Here is a 16,914-nt window from a genome sequence, read left to right as displayed (position 1 = left end):
ATTACATTCAAGACCGATTGTTCTATCTTCAGATAAAAGATGTGATAATTTATCTAACGTATAAACAAAAAGAGTAAGACAGTGAAGAATTGAAATTTATTAAAAAGAATAATCTATTCGTAGATGATTTAAGAAGCAGTTTTAAGTGAATCAATTTTAGCTGAATAATTTTCAGTATTAAAAATTTAACTACATTAAAAATTTAAACTGTTATCGAAAATTGAAAATATTTTTGAGCATTGTTTTTTTTCTCTTTGCGGACGCAATTTTCACATCTTGTATAAAAAAAACTTTAGCTTGAACTTCATTCTCTCGTCTCGGGATCTGAGCCAACAGAATCGGAATCGAGGAGGGGACGAATCCGTTACGAAAAGGGACGGTGAAGTACATGGCGTAGGCGTCGATTCACTCCGCTGTGTCTCCTTCGTCTTCCAATCGGAAGACCTTTCTTCGTCGGACGTTAATAAAGTCTTCTGTCCTCCACCTCTCGGGCTGGAGAATTTCCATCCTTCGAGCTATTCTTCTTCGATTCACCAGGGTTTCTCTCTGCTTGACGTTCTCTCTCTCTCTCTCTCTCTCTCTCTCTCTCTCTCTCTCCCCCCCCTCTTTCCTCTCTTTCTTTCTCTTCTGTTTACTTGCGTGTCTGTCTCTCTCACACTCATGGCCATCCTTTGCGATCATAGATCTAACACTGGCGGTGGAGACGGAGTGCTCCGATCGTAATTACTCCGTCGCTAGTGCACTCCCGGGGCTACTTCCTCGCCAGAGCCGATCCGACACTTTCACACTGAATTTCAGTGCCGTGCGCCATAACGCGAATGAAGCGAGAATGTGATGACTTGGGCACTTCAATATCGAAGCATAAAGAGATCCCTAGACGATAAATATTTATTGTTAACATATAGCTATCGGTAATCCTTTAATACATAGATACACGATGTTGTAGAGATTATATGGATTTCCTCTGGCCCATATATAGAGCTTGCATATACTATATCTAAAAAATACTAGGACATAGATTTTTAAACTCAGCGATTGAAAATTCGGAGATCTATTAATCTTACAGGGAAAATCATTAGTGCTGAAACAGCATCATATTTTAAAAGAATCCAATGAAATAATTTTAACAAATCAATTTTGTTTTAAGAAAAAACTGTAAGATTTAAAAAATAGATCTTCGCTCTCTAAAAGTAAATTTTCTGAAGATATAAATGAATAATAGATTTTGGATAATTTCAAATGGGTTTTAAAGATTTTATTTAGAAGAATCGAAAGCAATTTGTACTAAAATCTATCTTGCTGTGATTGATGGATTGGTAATGCTGGATGACGTAAACTAGGTTACTCTGGTGCAATCTGTCGTAATCTAGGTTACTTCATTTTAGCTTATTCAGTCTCAAAACTTGAGATCTGGTAAATAGTGCTTTCAAATGGAATCTAATCTTCTTGGCTTGATAGCATTCAATGCGATTGCTGCAATATTACTTATAACATGTATTTCGAATATATTGCATTGATAAATAGACTGTATCAAAGAAAGAAATGAACCTCAATATACTAGTTTAAAACTATCGTAGGGTTGCAAATTGAAACCTAATTGAGTAGGTGTTACTATCTGATCGTCGATTGTTTCTTTCATATTTATAATTTAGGAAGAAAGAATTTTTCCCTTTCTGCAGAAGTAATCAAGAATAACTTTCTAGATCCTCGTTGCTATTTGCTCTGGGCTGATCCTAAGAAACCCTCGCCAGAACTCAAGGAAAAAGGAAAAAAAAAGGAACAAAGCGCGAGAGAGAGGCGGCGGGGGCTCTTTTACTTGTGGTCGTTATACTTCCTAGAACGTTCCGCGCCAAGGTACGAGCAAGGAAAGCCGGTTGAAGGGTTCAAGGCTGCCCGTAGGGTTCAACGATCCACGGTGAGGGAGGTGTTTCGTTCGGGAGTGAGAGTCCGAAAGAGCATCAGCTATTTACGAGGGTCTGTTGTGGTCGCTTATGAAGTAACGTGTTATTATCGTTGATTTGCTGCGTCACTCTGAGTCGCAGGCATACATGAACACATACTACGTCATTGACATAAAAATTTGTCGCATTTGTGAATCGATATCAATTTTTAATACTCATGATTCTATCATATTCTATCTCAATTTAATTATACTTTATTCATAAATAATTAATATTCTTTGCAAAATGAAGTGAATGACTGAAACTCGATTCTACTAATATAAGACTTTATTAGAATTATAAAAGACTACTTTATTAGAATTATAAAAGAATTTTCTTAGAATTGAAAAATGATAAAAGGTAAATTGAACCAATATTAAAATTAATCTTTGGTGGAACTAGAATTTAAATTTATTTAATATATAATATATATATATAATATTTAATATTTAATTGATTAAAAAATTATTATTTTATAATTCAGCAAATAAAAAATGAGAAGATTTTACAATATATTTTTATAATTACAATATATGTTTATAAATAGCTACCTTAACTATCACGCATTCATTAAATAAAATGAATGATTTAGGAATTGATATTTTATAATTCAGTAAATAATTTAAAACTGAGAATATTTTATAATATTTTTATAAATTAATGATTATAAATAACTAACTAAAAGTGTTTTATGTAATTAATAAGAATTTTAATTCGCGATGAGGTATCTTCTATAGCTCTTTGTTGTATCCATAATTCTACAATTCTTTATTATATCTGCAGCAATTCTTTGTTGTACTATGTGATATGTTTTTCAACTATGTAGAAACGTAAAATTCCATTCAGCATCGCGATGGCGAATGTGGATCCTAAAAGTGTCGATTTGCAATACAAGAAAATTCCAAAGGACGAACGTACTTCTCTTGTCCTGAGTGCCCCATGCGTTCTCGGCCTCAAGTCCTTTCGATTCGTTTACGTGCTGCGCCGTTCGTGTGCGTTTACGTGAATTGGACTCAAGTTGAAGGAGGACGACGCGAGAGACAGAGAGAGCGATGGAAAGAAAGAACGAGAGAGGGGCAAAAGCGGTCGGCCAAGCAAGACCGGTCGAACAGGTTTCTCGGGTCGAGTAGGCGAAAGCCTCTACTCCGTTAGCCTCTTTCTTTACGCGCGGCTTTGCGTTGCCTGTACTCTTGAGAGTGCCCTGGACACCTCCACTGCGCTTTGTAACCGCAAACGCGCTCTGAGAATTTACTAAGACGCAATGTAAAACGGTGCTTGCCTATTACCAGCGACAATAATATAAGTACCTTTTTCTATTTTTAAACCTCGGTTATAAGATGATTAGCAAGCACCCAAGAGATTCCTTAAGCATCGTTTAGAACAATTAATACCTAAAAGATCTTTTAAACATCACTTTAGAACGATTTAACACCTTCTTAAGGCCAATAATGACAATTATTTAATCAAATTGGAATTTTATATACTATTTTGTAATTCGAAAAAATCATGGTAACTCATTCAAGAAATATTGATAATTTGATAATATCGATATTCCTAACAAGTTTTAAGTGTTAAGTTTAACAGTTGAGCATGTTTTTTTTCATATATATCGCTTTTTTTTAAACAAATAATATACCATAAATATTTAATTTGCTAATGCACGTTGCTTAAGATTGCAGCGAAACTGCAGCAGTCTCTTGTAACTTAATGTTTTCTTGTCTAATGACTATCTTGGTATGAAGAATTGAAAATTGATGCTTACGTAATGTATAACTTCAGTCGTTCCTATTTTTATGATGAAATTTATGTTAAGACTGTCATTTTTATTAATCGATGCATATGTTAAATTTTATATTATTGCTCTTCATGAATACTATAAAACATTGTAAAAACAGATAATGGTCAAATAAATTGTTAAGAAAAAATTTATTAAGAAAACTACAATTTTAATTTAAAGATAATAGTTATAACATTTCTAAATAGTTTTCGTAGATTTCTGATAGAGGTAAATATTTTTTCGATATATTTTCCCGAAGAACAATTTCAACGATGATAGTAACATTTCGAGTACAATGCACGCTTCCTTTGACTCTTCTTCCGGATCGCCGCGAAATGGAGGGCTCCATCTTTTTCGGAAGACGTGCCAAAGTCGCTGTATATAAACGTTTCTTCTGGACGACTGCGTTGCCGACGGAAAAGGGGAATATCTTCCTTTTTTGATGGACGTTGGCGAGTTGTCGGCTGAGAAGTCCGAGCATCTCCGTGCACCCGTCCGGCACCGTACTACACCCATGTCCGCCAATCAGACACACACCGATGAACGCGTTCCTTGCCTGGCGGCAAAAGCGAGCCCAGAACACGCTACTAGATTCCCGTTGAACTCGGCATCGTTCTTACAAGGTGCTTTGAGCACGACGTGCACGAGAGCCAAGAGGCTTTTTTTCCCCTCTTTAACGCGGATACTTATGGTTTACCGGCCTGTGAGAGAGCTCGGCCAAAAGCAATAGAGACATTGATTTTCGGTTCGGGCTGCCGCAGGGCAAGAAGCGATCGTTACGATGAACTAAACCAAGAAATAATAATTGTAATATAGTTTTGCGAGAGAGAAAGAGAGAGGGGGGAGGAATGAGTGGGAGGGAGGACCATCACGAGTGCTACTTGGATTGAATAAACATTTCTTCAATTGGAATCGCGCAAGGCGGAAAATCTCGTCTGCAATTTTATCATTCCTGTGAAAATCATGCAAATATTTGTTCCGGCTAAGAAATACGAGTACTAATTATGATTTGTAATTACAGCTGCGAAAGGAAATTTTTTTTTGTAAAATACGAGAAAATTTTGGATGTGAATTGAGAAATTACTCTTATAATAGCCATTGAAAATGGCAACTTTTCGTAAAAGCGTTTCGGGTTACAATGGATACTAATATAGTACGAAGTCGCATGTGTAGTGAACAGTAATATAAGGCTGTAAGTGAAAATTGTGTGCTATCATGATTCAAATGGTATTTTTGTGTTTACCATATTTAAACTATAACATAGCGAAAAAACTTTCTAATGGAAAGAAATGGAATGTGACTAACAGAATACGTTGCGAGACGTGTGTTTGATTATATTTTATTTAAAAATTCATGAAAACGGAAACTATGCTAAAAACTGAGAGACACTATTTTCATAAAGAAGAACATAATATGTAATTCTTCGTTAATCAATGACATATTCTTATGATATTTGATTATACACGGAAAGAACGGTTTTGCTAAAATATTAAAAAAGTTTAACTAAATACACACTGATCTGAAAATGATTTTGTTAGATCATTAAAATAATTCTGTAGGAAACTCAAGCATGAGTAATGTCATAAAAAGTTTGGATATTCTGACAAATCATTTTGAATATTTTACATAATTCTTTTTATAGTCTAAGGAGATTATTTTCAGAACTTTTTTTATCTTTTTTATCTTTTATATACTTCACATTGAGAAAAAAATATAGTTAATTTTAATAAATATTTAGTCAATACTGCCAACTAAACATTTATTTACATTAAATAAATATTTGTTCAATAAAAAAAAATGATTGTTAAATCAAATTAATATTTCTTGTATCAAATGAATATATCTTTATATTTAATAAATATTTAGTTGGCAGTATTCAACTAAATATTTATTAAAATTGACTATATTTTTTTTCAGTGCAGCAAAGCCGAAGCAAAACTATTCTTTCTGTATAGAGAATTTAACCATGAGCAATGTTGCAAGAAAATTTAATATTTTATAATTATTTTGGTAAACAAAAATTTTTTTTATTTATATCCAGCTAAATTTTTAGATACTTAAAGCAAAACTATTTTTTCTAGGAAACTTAAGTATAATGAGTAATGCTGTGAAACATTTTAATATTCTACAATTATTTCAATAAAATTATTATTTCAATAAAATTATTTTCAGTGTTATATCTAGCTAAATTGTTATATATAATAAAATCATTCTTTTCGTGTATGTGCAAATATACAAATAATTGGTAAAAAAATATTAAATTTATTTGCGTCCGATACGTGAATTCTTTTCCATTGAAGTTTCAAGTTTGAACATAGCATCGGTTTGGTTTAACGAGTGCCCCGACGAGTTTTCTCTACTTTACTTCACTTTTTGGCAAGATCGGTCTTTCGTTCTACGATCCTTTTATTCTCTCTTTTCTCCTTGAGCGATTTCTCTCCTTCGATAATGCGCGTTCAGATCTTATTGGAGCGCATGGTATTCGCGATAAAGGTCGTTTGAGAAATACAGCGTCGATTCTAGTTGTAGTTTGCTTATATAGTTTGTGCACAAAGTATATAAGTATGAAACGAAAGGATAAACGTAATAATAGTAATTTATCACGAAGCTGTTTCAGTGGTGTGAAGTGGCGTATATTAAAATTCCCTTCGAGTGAGGTACTTTCGTTTATGCAAACTGGTATAATTTGCTGCGACGACATGCAAGTCTCATTAACGCAGAAATCTGCTTAGATAAATTCTTCGCGCTTTTCTTCGTCGTATCTCTCTAGTTCTTTGTGCGGTTTGCGAACCGCAACCAAATGTAGCGTTCCGTTGAAATACACATCTCGATTCACTTGAGATGTATAACGTCAGTAAATCGGCGACTAAAGGAAAAAGAGTATGGTACAAAGTATCGATTTCGTCGTGATTTACATCTTGCTAAGGTAAAACGGCGAAATAAATCGAGTATCCGTTGCCTCTTTAGAAATATATCAAAAGTTCGATTTAACTACAGTTTAGCATACCGACTATGAACGGATAAAGCTGTGTCTAGTATATAATAATTATCACCGCTCCAATAATCTTCATTTCTGCTTCATACTAGAAAGTTTTGAGTACGTTCTGTTGTCGTTATAGCAAAGTTATAGCCATTCCGACTACATTAAATTGCAATGGGCGCGATAACATTCTTAGTAATTACTTGAACGCTGCAGGCGTATTTTCAAGATTATCGCGAATGCTAATGCGAGCAGAATAATAATGCTCAACAGCTGGATATGGATATTAGATCTTAATGTGGGAAGATTGTAGACTGTACGTTCGGTCATTATAATTGTTCGTCGAAAAGTATTTTGCTTGTCACAAAGGGTAATATAGTATTTGTACTATTCACATTTTGCAATCTCGGAAAGATAACTTTGCGCGTAATGTCTTCCCGTATTATCTGCTTGAAACGAGCCAACGGCGCAGTCGCGTCTTAAGCGAACTTAAATCACGACGATGCGAGCCATCCACTCGCGAACTTTAAATTACTTTTACGCATCCATTTTTCCGTTGGTGAGCGGAGGAAATGTCTGAGTATAGAGCATAGTCGAGAGAAATATATATATATATATATATATATATGTGTATGGAAATATTGCTTGCAGCAAGATAGTGTCGAAGCGATAACGCTTGTGCCAATTGAAATTTTCTTTTCCGCGGGTCACGTACACTCTTATGGTGAGATATGAATCTGTCATTTGAGGAATAATGTAAGAAAAATGGAACAATGTTAAAAAGATATTTAACTTTTGGAAAATTTCGAAATTTTTTATTAGTTATTTTATAGGGTGGCGCATGAAATGTTATTTCAGTTATATATAATACATTTATTTTTAACAAAATTGATATAGAACTGATATAGAATTGATTACCAAAGTCTATAAATTGGATGAATTAAATATGGTATGACTTTTCATTCATCATTTTATAGGTATATTAGAAAAGAAATTAAAAGAAGATACCTACCCAAAAAGTATTTTTTATCAAGTTAAAATCTAATTTATCTTGTCAAAATATAATTTGATAGCACAGCTGTAACACTCCATTAATTTTATTAAATGCATCTGAAATATTGCTCATATGTTTTTTTTTTATAATAACTATCACAGTCGTTAGTATCTTTTTATCGGATTTAGATATCCGAGTTTTAATAATTCTAAAATAAGAACAGCTATTTGATGAAAAAGAACATTGACGTCTCGATTTAGTGAGTTTACTATGTTGTTTCTAAATTAGTTTCTATGTAATGTAATGCAATGATAATTTTAACACAATTGCCATATATCTACAAATTGCTGGAATATATCTTCACGTCATTTTAGATGTACATATTTCCCTTCGTGACCTCATGCTTTAATACGACAGACAGACGGCGTTCGTGGCCACGAGGCGCCGCAGAGGCACCCACATTTGACAGCAATCGTCATTTGTATTACTCGCACGTTCTCACGATTTCTGACTGACAAATTCTGCAGTCGAGTTCGAGATCACCGGTTTCCGAATTGACGTTAGCAGTCGATAGACAGACGACGGAAACCTATTCACGAACGACCGATCACTTCGTCGACGTCCACCATCACCGTGGCGCTTACGTCGTCCGATCTTTCATGCGGTTTCCTTGCATGCAGATGAATTATGCATTACATCGATGCCTCGTCAAGGTCGAACATCGTAAGAATTGCGGGAAACTCGATGAACATACTTCTATCTTGATCCGCGTGAAAGGAATATTTTCCTTCGATAAATTCAACAAATTTGTTTTACTCATCTTTATATAATATGTATGCTATATATTTTATAGTGAAATATCTGATAACAAATTGAATTCGCATAAGACAAATAAATTGTCATTTATAATTTATTTTATTCATACTGTTCAATTGCACACAATTTGCACACAATTTGACTCATCATATAATTAATATGTAAAAAATAATATTTATAAGCAAATGTTTTTTCTTTTCTTTCTTTTACAAAATTATGCATTTACTGAAATATTGTAATATTTGAAGCAAGTAATTATATTAACATTGTAGTATATAAATCTAAGAAATTGAAAGTTTTTCAATTTATTTAGTTATTTGAGATTAGAATATTTATCATGCTTACTGTAATATGAAATCATGTATGAAATGAATGATACATTCTGTATCTAAATGAAGAGTCGAGAATGAGATTGGAAAGAATTCTGTCGCGTTATTAGTTATTTTAAATATAGTCACAGATCGAGTGTTAACACTATTAGTCAATTATTGCTAAAAAAACTATTACTAAATAACTTACAAATTATTACTAAAAGTACATATTTAATATTAATATGAAATGTAATTTGTTAAATATATAAACATTAAGCATAAATATTAAAATATTAAAAATATAAAAATAAAATGTAAAATATAAATATTGTATATATAAAACCTATAATAAAACCTGTAATATGTGTTGAATGAATTTTATAAAATTTTTCGAACTTTTTGGAATTATTTGGTTTTTTTTTCATATAAATATACAGAAAATTAAAAATTGAAATGTTGGATATCACGTAGCACCTGCTATATGTAATTTTGGTTTCCATTAGCGAAGATAAATAGCTTTTCTGTCAGTTTAGAATTGACGATGGACTGACGATCGATATGTCGGAATACGTATTCTCCTTGAAATCCAATATGTATTCAGTCAGTTATTCGCATGTGGGTTAACTTGACACACCTAAGGCGCTGCAACACGCCGTGAAAGAAGTTTCATTCGGTTGCATTTTACTACGAATAGCGGAAGCCGAGGTGGGAAGATCCGTTATAGTTTCTCCACTTGCCAGAGCGTAGTAGTGACTGTAAGAGTAGACGAGCGTCATGCTCCACCGTTTCTGCGAAGAAATTCTCACGGCCGACAGACCGTGTTCTGTCCATTATCGATTACTTTTCACCAGCATCGGGATTACAAAGCCTAATAACCGGATCAATGGAATTAAAGAAACTTTTTGATATTATTATATCTCCGCGATTATCTCGCTTCGTTTAAAACGATTATTGAGAGTTTGCCGTGAAATTTAGCATTTGGAATGCATTCAGTATCTGTGAATTTTAACACTAGAATGATCGAGATTTTGTGGCTATTAAAATGTGAAAGAATAATGTCTTGGAAATAGAAAGTTGTTCCTCTAAGAAAAGAAAAAACAATATCTATTATTTTGTTTGTTACATTTTGTTATTATTTGTCATTAATAATATTACTCGAAGTTTTAAAAAAAGCTGCTTATTAATTAAAAGGTATTGTCCACAATGTTAATTAACTTCCTAATTAATATGGAAAAAAATTTTCTAAAGATAAATTGCTAGTTTTATTAAATGATAAAACTAACAATTTAGCTTTAGAAATATTAAAACATAAATTAAAACAATTCTTTTTTAACGTATAATTTTCAAATAAATTAATAAATAGTAATTATACTATACAAATAAATAGTAACCCAGGTCAACAATTAAACGAGCTATAATTGATGTGTGTGACAATGCAAAATTTATTATTTTACAATATAATTTTCCAATAATATGTTTTGACTATATTTTGACTATACACATTATTTTGACATAGACTATACGTTAGTTTCAAAAAATTAAAATGCTGAGTTCTAATTTCATCTACAATTAAGACATTTTTATCAATGATTGTTTTATATCATGCATAAAAAATATAATTTAAAATTGTTTATTGTTTGTAAGTCATTCAATTTTCTTGCTTGACTGTACTACTTACTAATCATATTGTCTACATTGTAATTGTATGAGAACAACAAGAAAGTGCTTCCTTTCGTTAATTCATTGTTTTCCACGCTTCAAGAATAATTCTATGTTCCATATACATTGCTTTATAACGGGTGTAATAAAAAGAGAGCAAAAATATCTAACATTTAGAATTTAAAATATTAGGGATTTATATTAACATTCTTTCCGGCACAACTGATATTTTCTAAATTTATCTTTTTACGCGCGTATCCTATATATACACAAAGTTTCATCAAAATTAGAATTTGATATCTCGCGAGTTTCCTCCTAAGACAATGGAATTCATTATTATTTGAAAATATTATGAAAATATTTGATTATTATTAGACTTTTATGTTATTTTCTGGAAATATATGTTTGTGCAATTCTAACAGAAGTGGAATCTATTCGCGCAGCAAAATTTGATCGGATATAAGTTACATCTATCGTTTATGCGGTGATACACTGAAACATTGTACTGTGCGAAACTACCATGTCGCTGTAGTGCTGTTACGAAAGTTACGATAACGAGTTTCTAAATTGAAACCAGCCTGTTCATGGGTATCCTCTACTCGGTTTTATACCATAGTTCTACCGCAATAATTCTATTTTCACACGTAATATCATATGTTGCTTGCTTGTATAACATATTAAAACATAATATCTCTACACAGAGAAAAATGATCTGGTTAAATCAACAAAAGGTCCAACCAGAATGACATTTTGGTGAGGCCAAATAGAATTTCTGATAACCTTATAACTCTTATAATAATCAAATTATAATAATGCTATTTTAGCTAGGTCTTTTTGTTGGTTTAATCAGAACATTTTTCTCATTGTGGAAATGCATTTTGTTGATATAATAACATGTTGCACTTATGAAGATTTTATATTTTAAAAGAATTTAAAATATTTTACTATTTAAAAAGTTTTAAAAAAAGTATCTTATTATAAAGTATAACTATATAATTATTAACTAGTCGACAAAATTCAACTTTTTTTTGGCTTTTAACCTCATTTTTATATTTTTATGTTATAAAAATTGCTTTTCAAAAATTGAAGAACAATTATGGATTATCAATATATTATACAGTAACAATAATAATAACATTAATAGTAAATTAAATTAAATTACTTATAATGAGATAATTACATTTTATTTTTATCGAAGAATAATAAGGAAATGAACATTACAGTACCAGCTTGCAATTATATATTACTAATATTAATGTTAATTGTAAATTGCTTTATTATTACATTACGACAAAACTTTCAATTTGCGAACATAGTTCTCTGTTATTTTGATATGGATAAGGAAGAGTTTATATCATTCTTGAGAAAAAAAACAAACTGGTTTACCTTCGATCATCGCCGTATTTGTTTGTGACTCATATTCTACATCATTCACATGATATTCGATAGTGCATATCTCTGGTGATAATCTCGACGCGATTAAAATCCACACTCAATTTCTTATCATTACTTGCGTGTAATCACCGAAAGTTGGAAAGATTAATATTGTATATATGATACTTGTGACGCGGTTTATATTGCTGTTAATAAATCGTCAATAAATGCAGAAAATGAATAGTCGTTTATGAAAAATTATTATGAAAAATATACATATGATGAGACCAGCAATGTTTTGTTATAATGTCATAAAATTATTGAATATACGAGTTATGTATACACGCGAGAGATACATGTTAATGATAGATGCATTACTCTTTTTCATAATTATTTTTTCATGGATGAACGAACTGTTCGTGTCATATTTCATGTTCGTCTTTCGATTTTCTACATTAGAAATTATACTGCAGCTGTAATGATATATCGAAGAGGGATCATGATTAAACGTAGCAATGTGGAACATGAAAGTAGATTTTACTGAGGTGGAGGTCCACAGAGCCAAGTACAAATAGGCTTTTTCTACTTTCACCAATATTTTCTGAATGTCACCTGAATCGCGCTACTTTCTGCCTATTCCGCGAGATTTTTTCATAACGTTAGTGTACGAGGACATAGCAAGGGTTAACGCTGATTAGCTGTACATTGTAATCGGAGATTCGCATCGTATAATCTTCCGGCCATTTCCTGTCTCTCGACTCGGGATTAACGACGCCGGGTAATTCGACGCTGAATAAAAGCAGACTTTTTTTCTGTCGCTATATTTTCCGCCGAGGGAAATGAATTTTTAAAACACTTTTGACGTTCATCCGCAGGCAACGGTGGACATATGTCTCCAAACCTTCAACGAGAGTCGCGCGATGAATTTTTTTTTAACCATGCACATATACGTGCGTCGTTTTATTCACGCATCCCGATTCACAGACGGGTAAACGTATAATAAAAAAGTAATAAAAACAGTTTTAGGCAAAGCTGTATTGGACGAGCCTCAGCCTCACGCATTTCATATACCGATGTTTTGAATCACCGCCATTGTTTCAGATATTTTTTTGTTCGAAGCTCGTGCTGTTGTCCGGCGAGAGAGTTACTGCATTACGAAAAATATGCACTATTTATCATAGATATTAATGCAAGATCTGGGACGTGAAGTTCATAAAGTTGTGCGCACGATTATACAATATGCATATATATTTTCTGTGTTAAATATTCGATCAACAGACATATAACAATATATTTTTTGCACATATGTCATAAAATATGTATTATTGAATCGATATAATTTTATTTAGTTTCTATTGATAATTTTTTATATTTAATAATTGCTCATGTGATATATGGAAACATTTTTCTGAAGTATCTACTTGAGAAAAAATGCATTAAATTTTAATAAGTATTTGAATAGTATTAAGGTTAAGTTTGAATAGTATTGAATAGTATTTGTTTGAATAGTATTAACATTTTACATAAAAGTCAATAAATATATTTATTAAATAAAAAAAAGATAATTGAAATGAATGATTTTCCAAATAAATATATGTACCAAATAAATGTTTATATCTAGTAAATCTTTAGCTAATATTATTTGAACAAATATTTATATAATAAATATTTATTTAAAAAAAATTAATACTTACATTTCTCTATTTTAAAAATTTAATACTTACATTTCTCCTTAGTGTAAAAATTAGTTAAACAGCAAATTAAATTTTGATGTTAATTCCAACAAAATTATTTTTAGGTCTGTATCTATAAGCTAAGTTTTTAGGCAAAATTATCATTTCTTTGTGTGGAAAGATTATGCGTTTGATACATTATGTAGTACATTTATTTTACGCTTGCGTTATTTTAATTTCAAGCTAATGAGTAATTCAAATGTTTAATTTTACGACATTAGAAAAATTCGAAACTTTTTGTCTCTATTGTTATTTTGATCTTTCTATCAAAGTTTCTTCATTGTCCAATATTTTTATCAAATACATCCATTCCTTCGAATCTTAGTGGATCAAGATATGACGATACAATCTAATGCCATCGGTCGGCTTATGATGTCAAGGATCAGGTTCTGTTCGAGGTATCGAAAAAGCTCTATCAAGCTGATCGAAGACACGAGAATGGCAGCTCGCAAGGTCTTACGTGCGCAATGTCGTTCTTCTGAAATTACAGGATTTCTAGCGGTAACAATACAGGTTTCTTGTTTCGCGGGTTTCGCTTACTAGTGCCAGAAAGAATATGTGCCATTTTAGAAAACCGGTGACGCACTGGGTCCCGGACAAAAGAGCATGCAACAGGTCAGCGAGCCGGTGCACACACCCGTCGACTATGCACACGGGAGAAGGAAAAAAAGAGAAGCGCAGAGAGAGAGAGAGAGAGAGAGAGAGAGAGAGAGAGAATATGCGGAAAACACGAACAGCCTGACGGTGATTTAAGAAATAAACGTATATTGCTTTCGTCTTTTACGTCAATGCTCGTTTTTATTATACATTGAAGATCCCTGTAGTCTCAGATCGATTTATAGTCGGTTCTCGTTATCGTTTACGTCTTCACAGCTGAAATTGTTCCCTTGTTCTTTCAAGTCTTCGTGAAGAACGAAATTCCTTAGATTCTATCTATTATATTTTCTATTTATTATAATATTGCAGTTACGTCACATAATTTCAATAAAAGTTGTAATTTGTTAATTAAGCACTGGAATTTATAAAAAATATGGAGATTTATACATTATGTTATTTTACTACATTCGCATCCTTTATAGTTGAATTTCATTGTTGAATAACATATCTACGTAATTGACGTATCGGTGGCCTATAATATAGTTTGCATCATGTATAAACTTAGGAAACTATCGTGGGAGGGAAGGTGGTACTATGATTATTGAAACACTAGTTAGCGACGCATTCTCGCACACTTATGCATTAATCACTTATTTTCGCGGAAAGGTACAGGAAACGGCGTCCGCTTTTCAGAAAAAAACGGCTCTTCTAGAAATAAGAATCTCGCAAAGTAGTTACGTCATCGTAAACCTGTGTGTCATTTCGCATAATTGCATAAGGAACTTATTTGTTTGAAAGAAATAAAAGAGAAAACAATTCGCAGAAACTGTTTCATTCACTTTGTAAAAGAAATATTTTATGAGTCAAGTAAATGTTTTTATTTTACAATCATTGTAACATGTTGTAATAAAAAAGCGATATTATTTTTATACGTATTGCGCCATTATTTTTATTTGACATAGTTTACTATCATTAACCGCAGTAATTATCAGTTAAGAGTTTAATTAAACATAAATTTTAATTGAATCTAAAATAAAACGAAATGCTATATTGTCATAACATATAAAACGTAATTGCTATAACATATAAACGAAGTATAATATTTTATTTGTATTTTACACGAAAAGAATGTTTGATGAGGTATCTAAAAATTTAGCTAGAGATACATATCTAAAAATAATTTTGTTGGATATTATTGTTAGATTATTAAAATAATTATATATAACGAACTAGTTGTTAGAATGTCAAAACTTTCTACAATATTGTTTATCAAACTTAAATTTTTTACATAATTATTTTGATGGTCTAACAAAATTATTTTCAGATCTGTATCTACTTATATTTTTAGCAATTGTTCTTTCCATGTGCAATAAACTATTCAAACTTTTTTAAAACTATTCAAGATATAAATGCATTTTTGAAAATATATTTGTATATTATTCATGAAAAATTAAACAGATGGATTTAAATATCGAGAAAAAAAGAAATTAATCAACGTCCGATCGGAAGGTAGAAGAATGAAGCTGTCAATGGGAGTGTCGAGCGATTTCAGTATCTGCTGACCTTTGCAGTCATTGCAGTAGATCATCTTTCCACTGCTGCGCTGTTACACCTGCCAACCGGGATGCAGCACCCGTGACGGCACCAAGGTTATGCTGCGGTTCAACGCACTTCCTGTCGACGAATCTTTCTCCGTTGTGCAGCATGCGTCTTATTACCAAGATTACATTCGTAGTTCTTGTAAATTTGTAGAGTATGATTTTATGCTCTCTCTTCTAGCTCTGTACAGTTTTTACTCTTTTATGAAAAAAACTTTAGTACCAAATTGTCCGCGAACTAAATATTTGAACGAATTCCAGTAAAATGTTATTGCCATTAATATAATTGCTAATATTAAGATTTGATAACGTAAATTCTGATAATGTAAAACATAAAATGAATAAGTTATGTACATATTGCCTTCAATGCATGGAAAGGTACAAATATTCAATGTGCATAAACGGGAAATGTGAATTAGAAAGGATGTTACGGTGGTTATCTGCGATCAGTCACGCGTCGAAAAACCGGCAAGCAATGTGTTAACCTGTATTAGTAATTATGTGGCTTTGACCTGTTACGCTATTTAAAAATATTTGTCATACACTGATACAGCTCACACACAAAAGCACATGTAACTATTTTTAAGAATGATTTTCAAAACTTTCAAGTGTGAGAAGACTACATAGAAGACAATATATATTCTATGAAAAGCAAGGCTTTTTGAAATTTTTTGTATAATAATTTTTTGTTATAAGAAAAATTATAATATTAACGTTTCATCGCTTTATATTGTTTATTTCCATTAATGAGAAAAATATGGCTCTCCATTTTTACTTCTTTGTCGAAGATAACGGATATTTAAGATAATAAACTTTTTCACGTATTTTAATTGTCTGACTCTGCTGTATATCTTTACTTTAAATTTTGACTCAACTCACTTCTATGTGACAACGAAAATTAATTCGGATCAATATCATACATTTAGGCATTCGTAATAAACTTAAGATGGAAATTATAGTTTATAAAATTGCGTCTCGTGACTAGTGTCTTTAAAGTAAGTTTAAGATTTTTTTTGCGTGTTATCTCTTACGGATTAATTTATGAAGATGGCTAAGATGCCTATATAAATAAAAACATATTATCTCTTTATATTAATGAAGATTTTCAATAAGTGAACTTTTGCTCGTTTCTTGT

Source organism: Atta cephalotes, assembly GCF_000143395.1.
Source record: "Atta cephalotes unplaced genomic scaffold scaffold00024, whole genome shotgun sequence".
NCBI classification, from domain to species: Eukaryota; Metazoa; Arthropoda; class Insecta; order Hymenoptera; family Formicidae; genus Atta; species Atta cephalotes.
Note: the sequence above shows the minus strand (reverse complement) of the source record.